Source organism: Gorilla gorilla, chromosome 6, assembly GCF_029281585.2.
Source record: "Gorilla gorilla gorilla isolate KB3781 chromosome 6, NHGRI_mGorGor1-v2.1_pri, whole genome shotgun sequence".
NCBI classification, from domain to species: domain Eukaryota; kingdom Metazoa; phylum Chordata; class Mammalia; order Primates; family Hominidae; genus Gorilla; species Gorilla gorilla.
The window spans coordinates 119393625-119411312 of record NC_073230.2 but is presented as its reverse complement, the minus strand read 5'-3'; the positions used below and the strand labels follow the sequence as shown (position 1 = coordinate 119411312).

General features: G+C 34.7%; 1 long non-coding RNA gene across 2 annotated transcripts in view; it reads left to right on the top strand.

Annotated features, from left to right (window-relative positions):
- The window catches only part of LOC129523730 (uncharacterized), a 183746-nt gene that overhangs the window by 91956 nt on the left and 74102 nt on the right, over positions 1-17688 (top strand). Inside the window, exons 3-4 of one of the 2 annotated variants that reach the window (XR_008667319.2) lie at positions 8215-8310; positions 8789-12562. This is a non-coding gene — a long non-coding RNA (uncharacterized lncRNA). Of the gene's footprint in view, positions 1-8214; positions 8311-8788; positions 12563-17688 lie in introns of those variants that run through there. The other variant, XR_008667320.2, reaches the window with a different exon arrangement.

Sequence of the window (17688 nt, the reverse complement as noted above, 5' to 3'; positions counted from 1 at the left end):
CTGGCTTGTGTGAGTACTGACTCTGTGGACTGAGCTTGTCACATTCAGTGTTGCAGCTCGCGGCCCACTGAGCTGAGAAAGTCTATGGCCTATGGAGTGTAATGTCTTTTGGAATCTGATATAAGGCTAAAAAAGCCCATGCCAAAGACACCTATGATAGAAGTGTGACAACATTATTTTTGTTCCTCCACATTATTGCCCTTCTCATTTGCATTAATTCTGTTCGGAAGTAAAATATGGTGTAAGGAAGAAACCAACAATTGATTTTCAGTGTATTTTGGGCAATTACTACTAAAATTGATGAATTTATTATTTTGTCAGTATATTTGGTACTTCAACCAATAAACCCTATTGGATAGGCTCCAATAGGGATGTGCTTCATACCAATATTCAGTCCTTGAACACTATACATTTACTAAAAAATAAAAATCATCCTGACAAAGAATCACCCTGCTCTTTCTTTTTTCTTTAGATTACTGATATAAGGTGACTATGGTTTCTGAACCTGAATTTTATTTGGCTTTAATTCATTTTTGATAGCATAAAGGAAGAAACAGTTCTTTCTAAATTATTCATCGTGTTGTTTAACAAGTAGGCACCATACAATGTGATGGCTCCTGAAACTCCATTAGTCTATTGTGAAATATGTAATTATACACTATTATGAAAATAAGAAATTTGTATTACTCATATGTATCTGACAGCCTGCAATTAGTTTAGACTCTCTAATTAACATATGTTTTACTTAATGGTGAGTGATTATGGATTATCGTTTAATTATACATAATTTCAAATACTCATCTTTTTTTGTGAATATTAGGTATAAAAATAAGCATTTGTCAAGAGCAAAATGGTCATGCTTTTCTGTTTTGTTTTTGTCCATTACCAAGAACATTATTATAAAATAAGTAGTAATAAAACAGCTTTCCTTTGAGTAAATTGCTGAATATTTTTTACCATATATATTCTGCTATCATATTTATGGATGCCACTATTCTTTTATATGAGTTGTTCATGAGTAATTTTTCACATAAAGAAGAATCAACAGTACAAAAAACTATGGAAGCTGTTGTGAGTTGATTAATTGAACCATTTTTTTTTCTGAGTACTCATTCTAAATACCTGGGTTTCATCAATCTACCTTAATTAGAAGAATATATTTGTATAATCAGGTTACAGAACCAATTTTAATTTTTAATGTAATGGTGCCTGATCATCTTTGAATAGGTTTTTTTGTTTTTATGTAATGCTTGATTAATTCATACAAGTTTTACTACTTGGTGGTTTTGCCATATCTTATAGATACATTTCACTGTTTAATAAAAGAATGCTTGAAAATGTTTGAAAATTATGCATCTTATAGACAAAGGTCTAATATCCGGAATCTATAAGGAACTTAAGAAAATTTACAAACAAAAAAACAACCACATTGAAAAGTGGGCAAAGGACATGAAGAGACACTTTTCAAAAGAAAGCATACATATGGCCAATAAGCATGTGAAAAAATGCTCAACATCACTAATCATTAGAGAAATGCAAATCAAAACCACTATGAGGTATCATCTCATACCAGTCAGAATGGCCATTATTAGAAACTCAAAAATAACAGATGCTGACAAGGTTGCAGAGAAAAGGAAATGTTTATAGACTGTTGATAGGAATGTAAATTAGTTCAGCTGTTGCGGAAAGAAGTTTGACAATTTCTCAAAGAACTTAAAACAAAATTGCCATTCTATCCAGCCATCTCATTATTGGGTATATGCCCAAAGGAATAGAAATCGTTCTACCATAAAGACACACGTACATGTATGTTGATCACATCAGAATTCACAATAGCAAAGACATGGAATTAACCTAAATGCCCATCATTGTTAGACTGGATAAGGAAAATGTGGTGCACATACACATGGAATACTATGCAGTCATAAAAAGGATGAGATCTTCCCCTTCCTGTGTCCGTGTGTTCTCATTGTTCAATGCCCACCTGTGAGTGAGAACATGTGGTGTTTGTTTTTTTGTCCTTGTGATAGTTTGCTGAGAATGATGGTTTCCAGTTTCAGCCATGTCCCTACAAAGGACATGAACTCATCATTTTTTATGGCTGCATAGTGTTCCATGGTGTATATATGCCACGTTTTCTTAATTCAATCTATCGTTGTTGGACATTTGGGTTGGTTCCAAGTCTTTGCTATTGTGAGTAGTGCCACAATAAACATACGTATGCATGTGTCTTTATAGCAGCATGATTTATAATCCTTTGGGTATATACCCAGTAATGGGATGCCTGGGTCAAATGGTATTTCTAGTTCTAGATCCCTGAAGAATCGCCACACTGACTTCCACAAAGGTTGAACTAGTATACATATGTAACAAACCTGCACATTGTGCACATGTACCCTAAAACTTAAACTGTAATAATAATAAAATAAAATAAAAAGTTTTAAAGCAACAACAACAACAACAACAAAAGGATGAGATCATGTTCTTTGCTGCAACATGGATGGAGGTGGAGGCAATTGTCTTAAGCAAACTAACACTGGAACAGAAACCAAATATCACATGCCCTCATTTATAAGTGGGAGCTAAACACTGAATACACATGGACACAAAGAAAAGAACAACAGACACCGGGGCCTACCTGAGGGTGGAGGATGGGAGGAGGGTGAGGATCAGAAAACAGAATATTGGGTACTATGCTGATAACTGGGTGACAAGATAATCTGTGCACCAAACCGCTGCAACATACAATTTACCTATATAACAAACCTGCACATGTACTTCTGAACCCAAAATAAAAGTTAGAATAGAAGAAAAAGAATGTACAAATAGGAACAACATGAAGCATAAAAATCTGTTTTTTTCTCTACTTGCTAAATGAAATGACCATCACAGTGGCAAGCCCTTTGAAATACTTTTGTTTTCCTTTCAGTAAATCCAGAGTGAATGGGATTAGCGAACTAATATTTCTAAAGCCAGAATATCTTTATTGAGGTTTGTAATCAAAGGAAAGATATTTAGTAATTTCTTGTAAAATCAATGTTGGTATTTATGACTTAATTTGCATTTTTGACAGAATACATTATTTTTTAATTAAAAAAACACAAATCCACATATAATAAAATATAAGTAGAAAGATTGTAATTAAGTTGGGGCTGTGTAGGTGTTTACTGAAAGTAATTAATGCCCTAAAGTAGATTTTTTTTTTTTGAAAGAGAGGGCTAGAGTAATCTGTTGTGGCTAAATTTGAAATGTAAGTAGCTTAGATAACTGTATTGCTTCTCTGTAAATTTTGATGAAACCTCAACTAGAATACTAGATTATTGGGATGTACTGAGTAACTTATTGCAGTAGGTGGAATAATGGCCTCTAATTATCTCCACACCCTAATTCCTGGAACCTGAGAATATGTTATCTTACAGGCAAAAGGAACTTTGCAGATGTGATTAAGATGTAGGATGCGGTGATTATTTTAGATTATCAGGGTAGGCCCAATGAAATGACAAGGGTCTTTTACAGTAGAAGAGGCAGGCAGAAGAAGAGAGTCAGAGGAGGATAAGACTAGGGAAGAACTAATAGGATAGATGTATATATGAAAGGGAGTTATTAAGGAGAATTGACTCACATGATCACAAGGTGAAATCTCACGATAAACCTTCTGCAAGCTGAAGAGCAAGGAAGTCACTGGTGGCTCAATCCAAGTCCCAAAGCCTCAAAAGTAGGGAAGCTGACAGTGCAGCCTTCAGTCTATGGCCAAAGGCCCAAGAACTCCTGGCAGCCCACTGGTGTAAGTCTAAGGGTCCAAAGGCCGAAGAACCTGGAGTCTGATGTTCAAGGGCAGAAGCATCCAGCATGGGAGAAAGATGAAAGCCAGAAGACTCAGCAAGCTAGCTTATTCCACCTTCTTCCTCCTGCTTTTTGTAGCCACACTGGCAGCTGATTGGATGGTGTGGGTGGGTCTTCCTCTCCCAGTCCACTGACTCAAATATTAATCTCTTCTGGAAGCACCCTCACAGACGTACCCAGAAACAGTACTTTGCACTGTTCAATCCAGTCAAGTTGACACTTACTATTAACCATTACAAGTCCATCCCTTGTCAACTTGAACCCATATACATCTCTTGAAATCATACTTAATCTCCAAATAAAGACAATAATAAGGCCATAATTACACCTAACATAATACAGCTATCCTTCATACAACTGGAAGCTCGCTAATCCTTAACCTAAATGCTATTACATAAAGTTAACAACACTTACATGCTGATATGAAGTCAATAAATCTTATGTCACATGATAAAGGAAAGAGAAAAGAAAAGGAAGATATTTTCTTATGCAAGTGTATACAGGCACAAACATATTCTTAACAAAATAAGGAGAAAATGCTTGAGACAATTATAGTCCTTGTTTCTGCAACTGGTCACGTGGTTGTAGCTGGTATTGATTAATACCTTCCACTACTACCCATTCTGTATTCTCTTTGCCTTCAGCAAGCACCTCAGCTGGTCATGGTTTTACCTGGTGGAGTGACTCAAATCTTCCTTGTTGAAGGGTCTGGGCCATTTGTAGTTCTACCTGGATTGGGTTGTTGTAGTTTCCCATTGACCTTAATCACAGGACATGGTAATACTAAGAGACACCATAAGGGATCTCCAGTATTCCACACGTACTCTTCTTTACCTCCATTGTGGAGTAGTAGACTGATTTCATCTTGATAGTACAGGTCAATCACCCCAGCCAACACTGTAACTCCCTTCTTAGCCTGTTGACTTAGAGGTAGGAGGAGCCCGAAGTGGCCAGGTGGCAATCTTAACTTCCAGCTTAATGGAATCATTGTTGTGTCTGCTGGTGGCAGCATTCCTCCTTCTGGAACTAAGACCTCTAGGCCAGCAGAACATAATGTCATGAGAACAGAAAGCAAAAATTTTGCTAGTAGGTCACTGGGGATGATGGTCACTGGTGCCACTTCCACTTCCATCCCTTGGTTCCTGGACCTATGAATCCTGGCTATGGGAGAAAAAGTACCATATATTGGATGCTGATTCAGAGCATCCACAGCCTTCTGGAGAACTCTACCACAGCCCTCCAAAGTATTGTCACCTAGTTGGTGTTGTAATTGTGACTTCAAAAGGCAGTTCCATAGTTCTGTCAATCCAGCTGCTTCAGGTTGTTGGGAAACATGGTAAGACCAGTGAATTCCATGAACATGAGCCCACTGCCACACTTCTTTGGCTGTAAAGTGAGTGCCTTGGTCAGAGGCAATGCTGTGTGGAATTTTTCTATTTGGTAAGATAGAGCCTAAAATGAAATCACAGGAGTCTTTATAAGTGGAAGAGACAAGCAGATAACAAATAACAAATCTGTGTTATTTAAAGCCGCCAAATTTTTGGTAATTTGCTGCTGCAGCAATAGAAATCTAAGACACTTATTAACCACAATAATATGACACTTACTACTAGTAACAATAGAACAGCTGATATTTATTGACCTCTCACCATGTGCCCACAGCATAAGAATTTCACAAAAATTGTCTAATTTAAATCTTCCAACAAAATTTTGAAGTTGGTGCTAACTTGTTAGCTCCACTTCAGAGATGTGTAAGTTGAGTCTTAAACTGTAAGTAAGTGTGTAGTGTATAAGCATCCAGGAAGTCTGAGTTCAGTAACTTCTCTCTGAACTACTTTCTATGTCCTTCCTGTCTGATTAATTATGGGTTAAGCAGAATTTTTTTTGGTTCAATTCTGGTTATTGTAAATCGCTCTGAAAGTAGAATGATTTTCTAAGTTTAATATTCACTTAAGCTTAGTAAAATATAATAAAGGTAATCTCATCCTTCTTTTATAAATGAGCATCTCATAGTACTTCAAGATTATGATTCAAATCATCACTCCTTAGTAGGTAGAAATGTGGGACGTAAATGTCAGGATTGGATTGATACTGCGCTGATACTAACTCAGGATTGGGTTGAGTCTTAATCTTCAAAAAATCATCCTTTTGTAGTGACGTTGTTTGCAAAGGACTTTTTCTTTTGCTTAACTTCTCCTATATTTTTCTTAAAATCTCTACATGTTTTAATCTTCCAGAGTTTTCTATTTTTACATACTTATTTGCCTTCTAAAGCTGATTAATCAAATCTATGTGCTTTCTCTAAATAGGCTCCCCCCACCCAGTTTATATTGTGTACAGTTGTGGACTGAAGTTATTTTTCTTGGACTCATTTCTCATTTTCTCTATACTTTTTAATATGTTAATATCATTAAACTCCTGTTTTTCATTTAGATACTTATCTGATGATGACAGCTATTCCTGTATAAATTGCACAAAAGTTGTTCTGAATGTATCTTGATGATGTTCTTGCTGTACAAGGCAGAATGTAAGGTTTGTCCGTGTTCACTGAATTCTTCCTCTACAGAGCTTAAGGGAATCACTGATTCCACCTTCTTAACACTCACAGAAGTAAACAATAAACAAAACAATATGGCTAGGTGCCGTGCCTCATGCCTGTAATCCCAACACTTTGGGAGGCTGAGGCGGGAGGATCACTTGAGGCCAGGAGTTTAAGAGCAGCCTGAGCAACATGGCAAAACCCATCTCTACTGAAAATACAAAATTAGCCTGGTGTGGTATTGCATGCCTGTAGTCCCAGTTACTCAGGAGGCTGAGGTACAAGAATTGCTTGAACCCGGGAGGCGGAAGTTGCAGTGAGCCACTGCACTCTAGCCTGGGCGACAGAGTAAGACTCTGTCTCAAAAATAAATAAATAAATAAATAAAAATGATCAACTGCAAATGTAGTGTCTTAGAAGTTAAGGAGTGATGATAATAATTATGTATTATGTTACATATACTGTATAATAATAGTAATTATTATTATGAGGGGAGTCAAAAAACCTGTGTTGCCTAACGTTGCTCATGTCTCCAAGGCTCAAAGATATAAAGCAGTGTCTAGAACTCTTACATGATTCTTCAACCAGCATCCTACCACCACTGCAGGTTTATAAGAAAAGGAGAATTACAAAGGAGAAGGGCAGGAAAAACGAAACAAAACAAAAACTTACAAATATTTTGTATTTCGACTCGAAATTTCTCTGTGGAAATCTAATTCTAATGAGTTGGTTAATTATTGGTTCTCAAAGTGTGATCCCTTACCAGCAACATCAGTATCACCTGGGAACTTGTTAAAAACACAGAAGCTCCAGCTCCACATCAGACTTACTGAATCAGAAACTCTGGGGAAGAAGCTCAGAAATCAGTATTTTAACAATCCCTCCGGGTGATTCTGATGCACACTAAAGTTTGAGAACCAGTGGATTCCATGATGGGAGAGCCAGGAGGAGCCTCTGGCAAGAACTGAAGTCTAGTTTAAGTATTTTTTATGATGCTTCCCTTTCTGTAGACTGTACTCCAGCTCTCTGTTATCCTTCCATTGGAGTGACCTACAAGGGCAAGGAAAGAACCTAAGAACAAGCCAAAACATACAAAAACAAACAGACAAAAAAATTTAAAAGACACTAATAAGAAAGACGTTATAGGCAGAAATGCTTTAACTTCTTTTCACACTGGACTCTTTGCCCCAACACAGTGGACCAAAAGGGTGCTCAAAGTTGGGACAGTTGGAGATGTGATGCAATCAAGTAGCCATTTTAAGACATGCTCTTAAACATTAGAGAAATAATTTAAAAATGCTGCCAATTAATTCAGATTTCCATAGTGGACAGTTTTACTCCTAAGAAAGTTATCACCTTTAAGTGAACAAACAAGGGAAAAATCACTCTCACTGGTGCCAATGTATCTTTAAGGAGTACTTTTGTGACTCTTCTTGCAGGTTACACTATACAACTATAGTGTACTCCCCAAACCCTGAGGCCAGTTCCTTGATAATTATAGTTAGCTCAAAATTTGAACCTGAATATTGCATGGCATTATGGTATTTACTAATTTAAGTATCTTTATTCTGCCCCTTAAGATGTTATCTGCTTTGAAAAATTGCAATCTGATGACAATTCAAATATTTAAAATGCTATTCTATGTTCAATGCATATAATAAATTACTTATTTTAAATTTAAATGGAACCGTACGATATTTATTAAAAGAAAATTTGTTTCTCACTGCCACCACTAAATAAATATTAAACATCTATTTTCAAATGCCAGTGGAAAGGGAGTCACATTTTTAGCTTTTCGGAGATGTTCACATATTTCCATTTGTCTTTGTCAGGAATTCCTGTGAGCATTCCTCTTCAAGATGGAAGAAAAAGGGAACATTTCACAGCCCCTATGGTACAACGTCTGCCTATAGCCAACAATACAATCTGTGAGTCTTTTCTTGGTACCCAAATTGTTCTGTGGAAGACTTTTTCAAATTTTCAAGAAATAATATTAGCAAAGGACTTTCCCGTTTTGGCTGAAGTAATGCAATAGTTTCCTACTTGATCTCCCTTATCTCACTTTTTCCCCCTCTAATCCACCCTTCTACTAGATAAGTCTCTCTAAAACTTTTAAAACCTTCATCAGATCCTTAATAATTTTCATTAGCTGTGGGCTAAGCCATTTCAACTTCATACTGTTACATATAGGTTTTGAAAAGCCCATCAGCACAATAAGTGTATTCATGACAGATCCAGTGCTGTACCAGGAAGTACATAAAGCCACAGGATAAGCATGGTGCATCTTCTTGGACTGTCATTTTTATTCAATAACAAAAATCTAAAAATCATTTTTACATTAATACACATTCCCTTTTTTATAATGACTTTTTTTAATTTTTTTTTTTTTTTTACTTTTTGAGACAGTCTTGCTCTGTCACCCAGGCTGAAATGCAGTGGCGCCATCTCGTCTCACTCGGCTCACTACAACCTCCGCCTCCCGGGTTCAAGCGATTCTTGTGCCTCAGTCACCCAAGTAGCTAGAATTACAGTCATGCGTCACCATGCCCAGCTAATTTTTTTATTTTTAGTAGAGACATGTTTCACCATGTTGCCAAGGCTGGTCTGGAATTCCTCGCCTTAAGTGATCCGCCCACCTCAGCCTCCCAAGTTGTTGGGATTACAGACGTGAGCCACTGTGCTCAGCCCACAATTACTTTTAAAATAAATCGAGAGCCTTTTATACTTGTGTAAGACTTCTTTGAGCTCTGTTTTACTTCTGTAAAAATGTTTGAGAAGAATGACACTGTACAAACTCTCCATTCTGGCTAGCCATGCTGACTTCGGCATTATGTCCCGTTAAGGCTGTCTAGGCTCTGGTTCTCTTGGTAGCCTCCACTCACCAGTGTAAGTCCTTGATCTCTTCTTTATCAGGGGGATTTACCATACCTATACTGCCCAAGAGTAAGTGATTTGATCTAGAAAGCTTGCAGCTTCCTTAAACTCTTCTAGGTAGCCAGATTCAGTTAACTTTCTCAATGAGCTTGATTTGGCCCTCTTGGAAAAGCTACCGAACTGACAGCTGCCATTGCAGGGGTGCGAATGATGCCTCCTAATTATTAAGATTCCTCCTCTGGATCATGGCTGGAAAGAATTCCTAAACAAAGTATACCAAGGTGTATGTTTAAAAAATAAGTTTAAATATGCGTAAAAGAGAAGTAAGGTAAATTCCCAGACGAAGGACGAAGAGATAAGTACATCTGTAGAAAACATAAACTTGCTGCCAGATATTTCTTCAAGGATTGATTAAAGGGCAAAAAACTTTTCTGAGAAAGTCACTCGCCATGCCATCTAGCTTATAACCAGGAGACAAAACTAGAGAAATATTGGTTAAAGAAAGATACGTTAAAACAGTGAGTCCTTTACCTAGGAGGAGAGTGCTGTGCTGTGGGGGTTATTAAGAGGCTTAAAAAATTCAACTTTATGAAAGTAAATCTGATCTACAACAAATATATCATGTTCAATATACAATTTGATGAGTTTTCCTAAATATATACACCCAAATAATGTCTCCCACAATCAATATGTATAATATTTCCATTATCCTCCAAATTTCCTCATCTGTTTTTGTGGTAAATCTCACTCTACTACAGATCCTGGGCAACTGTTGATTTGCTTTCTGACAATATAGGTTTTTTTTTTTCTCTTCAAAAATCTCATTTAAATGGAATCATGCAGTGTCTGTTTTTTTGTGTCTGTCTTTTTTGCTTAGCGTAATGTTTTTCAGTTTCATCAATGTTGTTGCCTACGTTAGTATTTATTCCATTCTATTGCTAAACAGTAGTCTTTTGAATAGATATACCACAATATATTTAATAATTTACCTAGTGATAGATATTTGTGTTGTTTCCAGTTTGGGGCAATTATAAATAAAGTTTCCGTAAATATTCATATACAAGTGTTTTGTGAACATATGCTTTCATTTATCTGTGTAAATATACTGGAATAGCAATATTGTATGTCATGTGTACGGTTAAGTTTATAAAAAACTGTCGAAATATTTGCCAAAAATGGTGTGCGAGTTTACACATCGATCAGCAATACGTGAAAGTTATAGTTGTTCCACATTCTTTGTAACATTTGATAGATACCATTAATCTTTAAAATTTTAGCATTTCGCCGTGTTAATAGTACCTTTGGGTGGTTTTAATTTGCATGTCCTTGATGACTAATCATGTTGGGTACCATTTCATTATCTTATTACCCATTCAAGTATTTTCATGTGATATGACAATCTGTTCAAATCTTTTCTCTGTCTTTGAATTGGATTGACTTACTTTTGAGCTGTGAGAGTTTTTAGAATATTCTGTATACAGGTCCATTATCAGATATATGTATTGTGAATATTTTTTCACTTCCTTACTGTTGTATTTTGAGGAATGGAGGTTTTAACTTTGATTAATCCCAATTTATCATTTTTTCATTGTACTTTATGAGTTCTAATAATTGTTTGCCTACCTTATGCCTATATGTTCTTCCAAAGTCTTTATAGCTTTACAATTTTAGGTGTGTGATTTATTTTGAATTAATGCTTAGAATGGCTCATTCCAGAATCATTTGTTGATAAGACTAGAATTTTCCCCATCGAATTACCTTGGAACTGTTGTTGAATGGGATGCCATTTAGGTATATTTCTGAACTTTGTTTTGTTCCAACGATGAATATAAAAATCCTTATGCCATTGCCATATTTTCTTGATAAGTCTTGCAATCAGGTGGTACAAATCCTCTTCAGTTTTTAAAGCAGGTAGCATCAATGTATTCTTCTTTTCCAAAATGTTTTGACTATTCTATGTAATTTTGATTTCCTTATAAATTATGAAGCCAGCTTGTCAATTTCTTTAAAACTGTTTGTGTTTTATCTAGAATTGACATCTTAACAATGTTGAGTCTTAACAATACTGATCCAATACATCGATATGTCTTTTCATTTATTTAGTTCTCATTTAGTACATCTCAGCAATGTTTTATGGTTTTCAGTGTAGAGGTCTTGGGCATTTAAAAATTATCTGTAAATATTTTCATGTTTCTGACTGCTATAGGAAATAATAAAAATTTTATTTTCCAGCATATAGAGTTACAATTGCTTCTTGGATTTGTTTACTAAACCTTGGTAAATTCATTTAGTTTTAGTACCTGTTTTATAGTTTTCTTTCCACATAAACAACCCTGTTTTCTGAGATTAATGACAGTTTTTTCTTCCCTTTCCATTTCATATGCTTTTATTTTTTTTCTCTTCTTGCTTAATTGTATTTACTAGAACCACCAGTAGAATGTGGAATAAAAGTGGTGAGAACAAACTTAAATTGCCTTGTTCTCAATCTTAGCGGAAAATCATTCAGTCTTTCACTATTAAGTTTGCGGTAACTGCAGGCTTTTCATAGATGCCCTGTGTCAAGTTGAGGGAGTTTTGTTTCATTCTTAGTTTGCTATTAATACCAAATTTATATAAATGGGTGTTAAGTACAGAGAAATACATTTATGAAGATCATCATATTTTCCCATTTTATTTTGTTAATATGGGGAAAACATTAATTTTTAATTGTTAAGACATCTTTCAATTCTTGAAACAAATGCCACTTTGTCATGATATAGTATCTTTTTTATATATTGTGCAGTCGATTTGATGTTTTTAAAAGGACACTGACTGGTTTGTAATTTTCTTTTTTTGTAATGTTCTTGTCTGGTTTTGGTATTAGAGTAATTCTAACATCATGAAAGTATTTGGGAAGTGTTCCATTCTCCTCTGTTCTCTAAAATAATTTGTATAGGATTGTTATTGTATTTTTCTTCAAATTTTTGATAGACTACATGTGAAACTGTGAATCTGAAGTGTCTTTATGGGAAAGATTTTAACTATTCTTTCAACTTTTTAATATGTATGTGGCTATTCACATCTTTGATACCTTCATGTTTCAATTTTGGTAATTATATCTTTCAAGGAATTTATTTATTATGCTAACCTGGCATAAAGTTGTTCAAAATGTTCCCCTAATATTTAATGTCAGTAAAATCCATAGTGATATGCCACCTTTTATTACTGCCATGGGTAATTCGTGCTTTCCTTATTTCTTCTTGATTTATCTAATTAGAAGTTTATCAGTTTTAATGATTTTTCTAAATAATAAACTTCATTAATTTTCCATTGTTATTATTATTTTCTTAATTTTTATTTTCTCAATTTGCTCCTTTCTAAGCTTTTTAGGATTAAAGCTTAGATAATTGATTTTAGACCTTTTTTACTTTAAATGGAAATATTTAAAGGTTTCCCTTTAAGGACCACTTTATTTATATCCTCTAACTATGAATTCTTCTTTGACCCCTGGGTCATTTAGAAGAAGATTGTTAATTTTCAAAGTATTTGGCACTATTCCATGAAGATATAAACATTGATTTTTCACTTAATTATATCATACCTAGAGAACCTGTTCTGTGTGAGTTTAGTCTTTTTATTTATTGAAACTGCTTTTATGGTCCAGAAGATGATCGACCTATCTTGGTGAATGTTACATACGTATTTGAACTATTGTTGGGAAAAGATATTCTGTGAATGCCAATTAGGTCACATTACTTAAAAGTGTCATTCAATTCTTCTTTGTATTTAATGATTTTTTAAAATTTAGTATTTCCAACAATTACTGAGAGAAAAAGTGTTTAAATTTCCTTTCAGAAATGGTACAAATTATGTCCTCTTGCTAAACTTCCCTCCCCTTTTATTGCTATGGAATTTCTCTTTTTATTCCTGGTAAATTTTTTTGTTCTAAAATGTTTCTTTTAGCTAGGAGCAGTGACTCATGCCTGTAATCCCAGCACTTTGGGAGGCCTAGGCAGGTGGATCACGTGAGGTCAGGAGTTCGAGACCAGCCTGGCCAATATGGTGATAACCTGTATCTACTAAAAATACAAAAATTAGCTAGGTGTGGTGGTGCATGCCTGTAATGCCAGCTGTTTGGGAGGCTGAGCCACGATAATCAGTTGAACCCGGGAGACAGAAGTTGCAGTGAGCTGAGATCACGCCACCACACTCCAGCCTGGGCAACAACGTGAGACTTCATTTCAAAAACAAAAAACGACTTTCTTTGTCTGACATTAATATAACCACTCTTGATTTCTTATGATTAGCGTTTTTGTGGGAATACCCTTGTTCACCCTTTTACTTTTAATCTATGTACATCTTTGTATTTAAAAAGCATTTCTTGTAGACAGGCAAATATCTTGGTCTTGCTTTTGACCCAATCTAATAATTTTTACCTTTTAATTGGTGCGTTTGGTCTACTTATATTTAGTGTAAAATTTGATATAGCTGAGTTTAAGTGTGCGATAATATTTATTTTCTATTTGTACCATTGCTTTTTGTTGTTGCTCCTTTGTCCCTGTTTTCCTGCCTTTTTTGAATTGAGTAGTTTTTGTATTTCATTTTATATTCATTATTGAATTATGTTACAGGCCTTTATTTCATTTTTAAAAATTAATTGTTTTTGGATTTACAGTTAGCTTCTTCATCTTATTAGAAGCTATCTCAAAATAATACTTCACATATATTGTAAGAACCTTAAGAAAGTTTACTTCTAATTTCATCTTCCATCCTTTATGTAATTGTTGTCATACCTTTTATTTCTACATATATTATAGTCCTGCAATAGTTTACTATTTCTTCATTATTTATCTTTTAAATAAATTAAAATGTGAATAAGATGTCATTTATATTCACATACATAATTAACATTTCTGAAGCTCTTCATGCTTTATGCAGATCAAAATTTCCATTTGAAATCATTATTTTTTCTTTCCAAATAACTTTTTTTGCATTCCTTGAAGTGCATATTTGCAGGTGACACGTATTTCAGCTTTTATTTGTCTGAAAATGACTTTTTGCTTAATATTTCTTTTGCTGATTTTTAAATTCTATGATAATTTATTTTTGTGTGTTTTGATGGCACTTTGAAGATGTTCTATTTTCCTCTGGCTAGCATTATTTTTTGACAAGTCCCTAGTCATTCTTGTCTTTTTTCATGTGCATGGAATATGCCTTTTTTTCTGTAATTGCTTTAAGGTTTGCTATTTTTTATTATGCCTTACTACCTTGATGTAGTTTACTTCATACATCATTTTTTTCTTGCTTTTGAATGACTGAATTTCTTGGATATGCAGATTTATAGTTTTCTTAAAATATGGAAAGTCTCTGGATATTATTCCTTCACATATATTTTCCTGCTTATATCCCTTTCGTCATTTCAAGTACACATATGTTAGACCATTTAAAATTGTCCCAAAGGTCACCATGGATTTGTTTATTTCCCCTTTAGCCATTTCCTCTCTGTGCGTTGGTTTGGATATTTTCTATTGCTTTGTGGTCATATGTACTGATTTCTTTTTAGCCTTGTTGAATCTCCTATTAAGTTTGTTCAGTGAATTTTTCATTTCTATCTAGAGTATGCTTTCTTAGTTTAGCTTTACTTCTACTGTACTCTGAAGAGGTTTCTCCATTCTGACTGATTAATGCTTGAGTGCCTTCCAGTCCAGTTTGATCTCTGGGAATTGTTCATTTTATAGCTCTCTATTGGCTCTTTGCTTGGCCTTTGAAATCCAATCCTATGTTTGACAGCTTAGTATTTAGAAACAGATTCTAGGACCACCCCCCCAAACCCCATGAAAATTTCTGGAAGTCTCCCTCTCTGTATCTTATTCCTTTTTGTATTTTGCCCGGCAAATTCTGGTGGCCTCAGCAAACCCAAACCTTGATATCTGCCTAGTGAGTTCAGTGAGATCCCCAGGCTGTGCTCAGTTTCCCCACCATGTGCTGTGGGTCATGATGTTCCTTCAGGCCAAAACCCAGGGAGATTGAAAAGCCTATCTCACGTATTTTCCTTCTGTCAGAGATCATAGCGTTCAATTCCCTAGAGCAGTTGTTTTATGCATTTTTATACATCCTCTCTTCCCACCAGTGTTCTGGCTGTTACAGAGGGAGGGCAAGACCAACTTACTGATTTTAATGTGGCAGAAGCTTTGTGAGCAATTTTAATTGATCTTTTTTCTAAAATTGAATAATTTCCTAGTTAAAAATAATATGTGTGTATGTATGAAAGGACTTACAGTGATAACGCATAAGACTTCTTTTAATGTCTGAAAGTGACATAAATGCTACGTAAAGGGAGAACTTATAAAATGTGTTTGGTAACAAACAGGAGAAGAAAACCATTTTATATTTGCATCTCTTCAAGTTGAGACTGTTTAGTAGACTGATCATTTAATTGAATATGTTTTTTTAGAAATTCCTTTTTTCTTTGCATTTGTAAAGGAAAACAATGGGAATGGAAATAAAAGTAGACTGGCCACTCACGTTTTTCAAATTTGGGGAAGATTGATATCCAGATGACTGATTTGTATTGGAGGCATCAACTTTTTTACATTCTGATTTGATTCCCTGATATGTTGGATGTACATTTTGTTTCAATATTTACATCACTTCTGCCATGTTTTGTAATGTCTGATTGGATATCTGATATCATTTTGATGCTCTTTTAACCTCTTTATACTTTGAATCTCACAGAGTTATTATTTCTAGGAATTGGTGGTGGGATCAATAAAAACATGAGAAATTTAGAATATTGCTTTTCTGTGGACTGTTCCTCCAAGGACAAGGAAATCAATCAAAATAAAAAAATTCCTTACCACATTTATCTATAAACAGAATGTGCTGAATTGGAATAAATCTTGGGTTAATTTAACTGAGACATTGTGATTCTGGCCTCTGAACTTTTGTCTATGAATTCTGTCTTTCTCTCACTCTTTGCAGATTTTAATTACTATCTAGGGCCCAGCTAAGCTTTCATTTCATCTTGTAAGACTTTCCTGACCACATCAGCGCACGTTGATTCTCTCCTCCTAAATTCTTAAAGGATTTATGACTTGTATAGAATTGACCATATATTAACTTGTTACATATTCTGCATATTATTTTATATAGTGTTTTTGTTCCGTCTTCATGTGTGTGAAGGTAATTACTATCCATTTTTTTTTTCTCATTCACTGAATAATTTATTAGGTATCTACTCTGTACCAAGCCCTGTGCTAAGAGATAATATATAATGGCAAAGTAAATAGATATGGTCTCTGCCCTTATGCAGCTTAGAGTGGCAGAACTACGTTTCAAGCAGAATATCTGCAAATGTATAATAATGTGATCAGTTATTTGGTAGAAAGGAACTGGGTTTGATAAAAGAAGAATATTAAGCGACACCTGGTTAATTTGGGGTGGTTAGAGAAAGTCTCTTTATCAAAGGGATAGTTGAGCTGAGATATGAAGTCTAGGAGATAGAAGAGTATTTAAAAATAGAAAGACCTATGTCCTCAAGAGTATAAGGCGAAGGTAAAGATGTATCAGAATAGAAGCTCTCAAACTTCACTGTTAATCAGAATCATTTGTGCATTTATTAAAAATGCGGATTTCTGGCCTTCAACCTCAGAGATTCTGAGTCAGATTTTCTGCATTTTTATAAGTAACCCAAGTGATTCTTTCTGATGTAAGCAGCTGTAGCTCCTGTTTGTGAAATACAGGTCTAAGCAATCAATGTTTTTTTTCTTTTCTTAAAAAAAAGTTATTGGAGAAATGAAGCTGAGCAACTACAGGAGGAACAAGCAGGAATATAGATGACTCAATTGAATAAAATGTGTAATGCTCTTTTGGACCTATGAGAATTTGTTGTACAATAGAATATGGATGAAGGCCTGAAATATGAAAATTTTAGCTATTAAACTCTAAATTACAAAAGTCTCAACTTGGTTTTTCAACATCAAGGAAAACGTAACATGAGTTACCTTTGAAGACATTTACTATGCCTCATAGAACTTCTCATCCTGCACAGTATTTTGTAGAGTACTTGTCACAGAATTGATGATTTATAAATATTGAATGCATGAATGAATACATTAATGAATATTTTATGAATGCCTCTTATTTTGCTTTAATATTTCCCAGGACTCTTATCACCTTCCACCACACAGCTTGGAGGAGAGTGAGGGTCTTGATAGCTCTAATGACTGGTGTATTACCTCTTGAAATAATTTGAATAAAATAATGTCTGGAAGAGAGCAAAGATTAACCCAAAGAAAATTATCTTTAATCTATATTTTCATAGCATTTCATCAATATTTCTATTATGCACATACATAAAAGTAACCAAAATATAGTCTAATATATGTTATTTCTTTCTAACTGAACTGTCAGCTCCTCAAGGGTGGGAACTATGCCTTATTTGTCTTTAATAA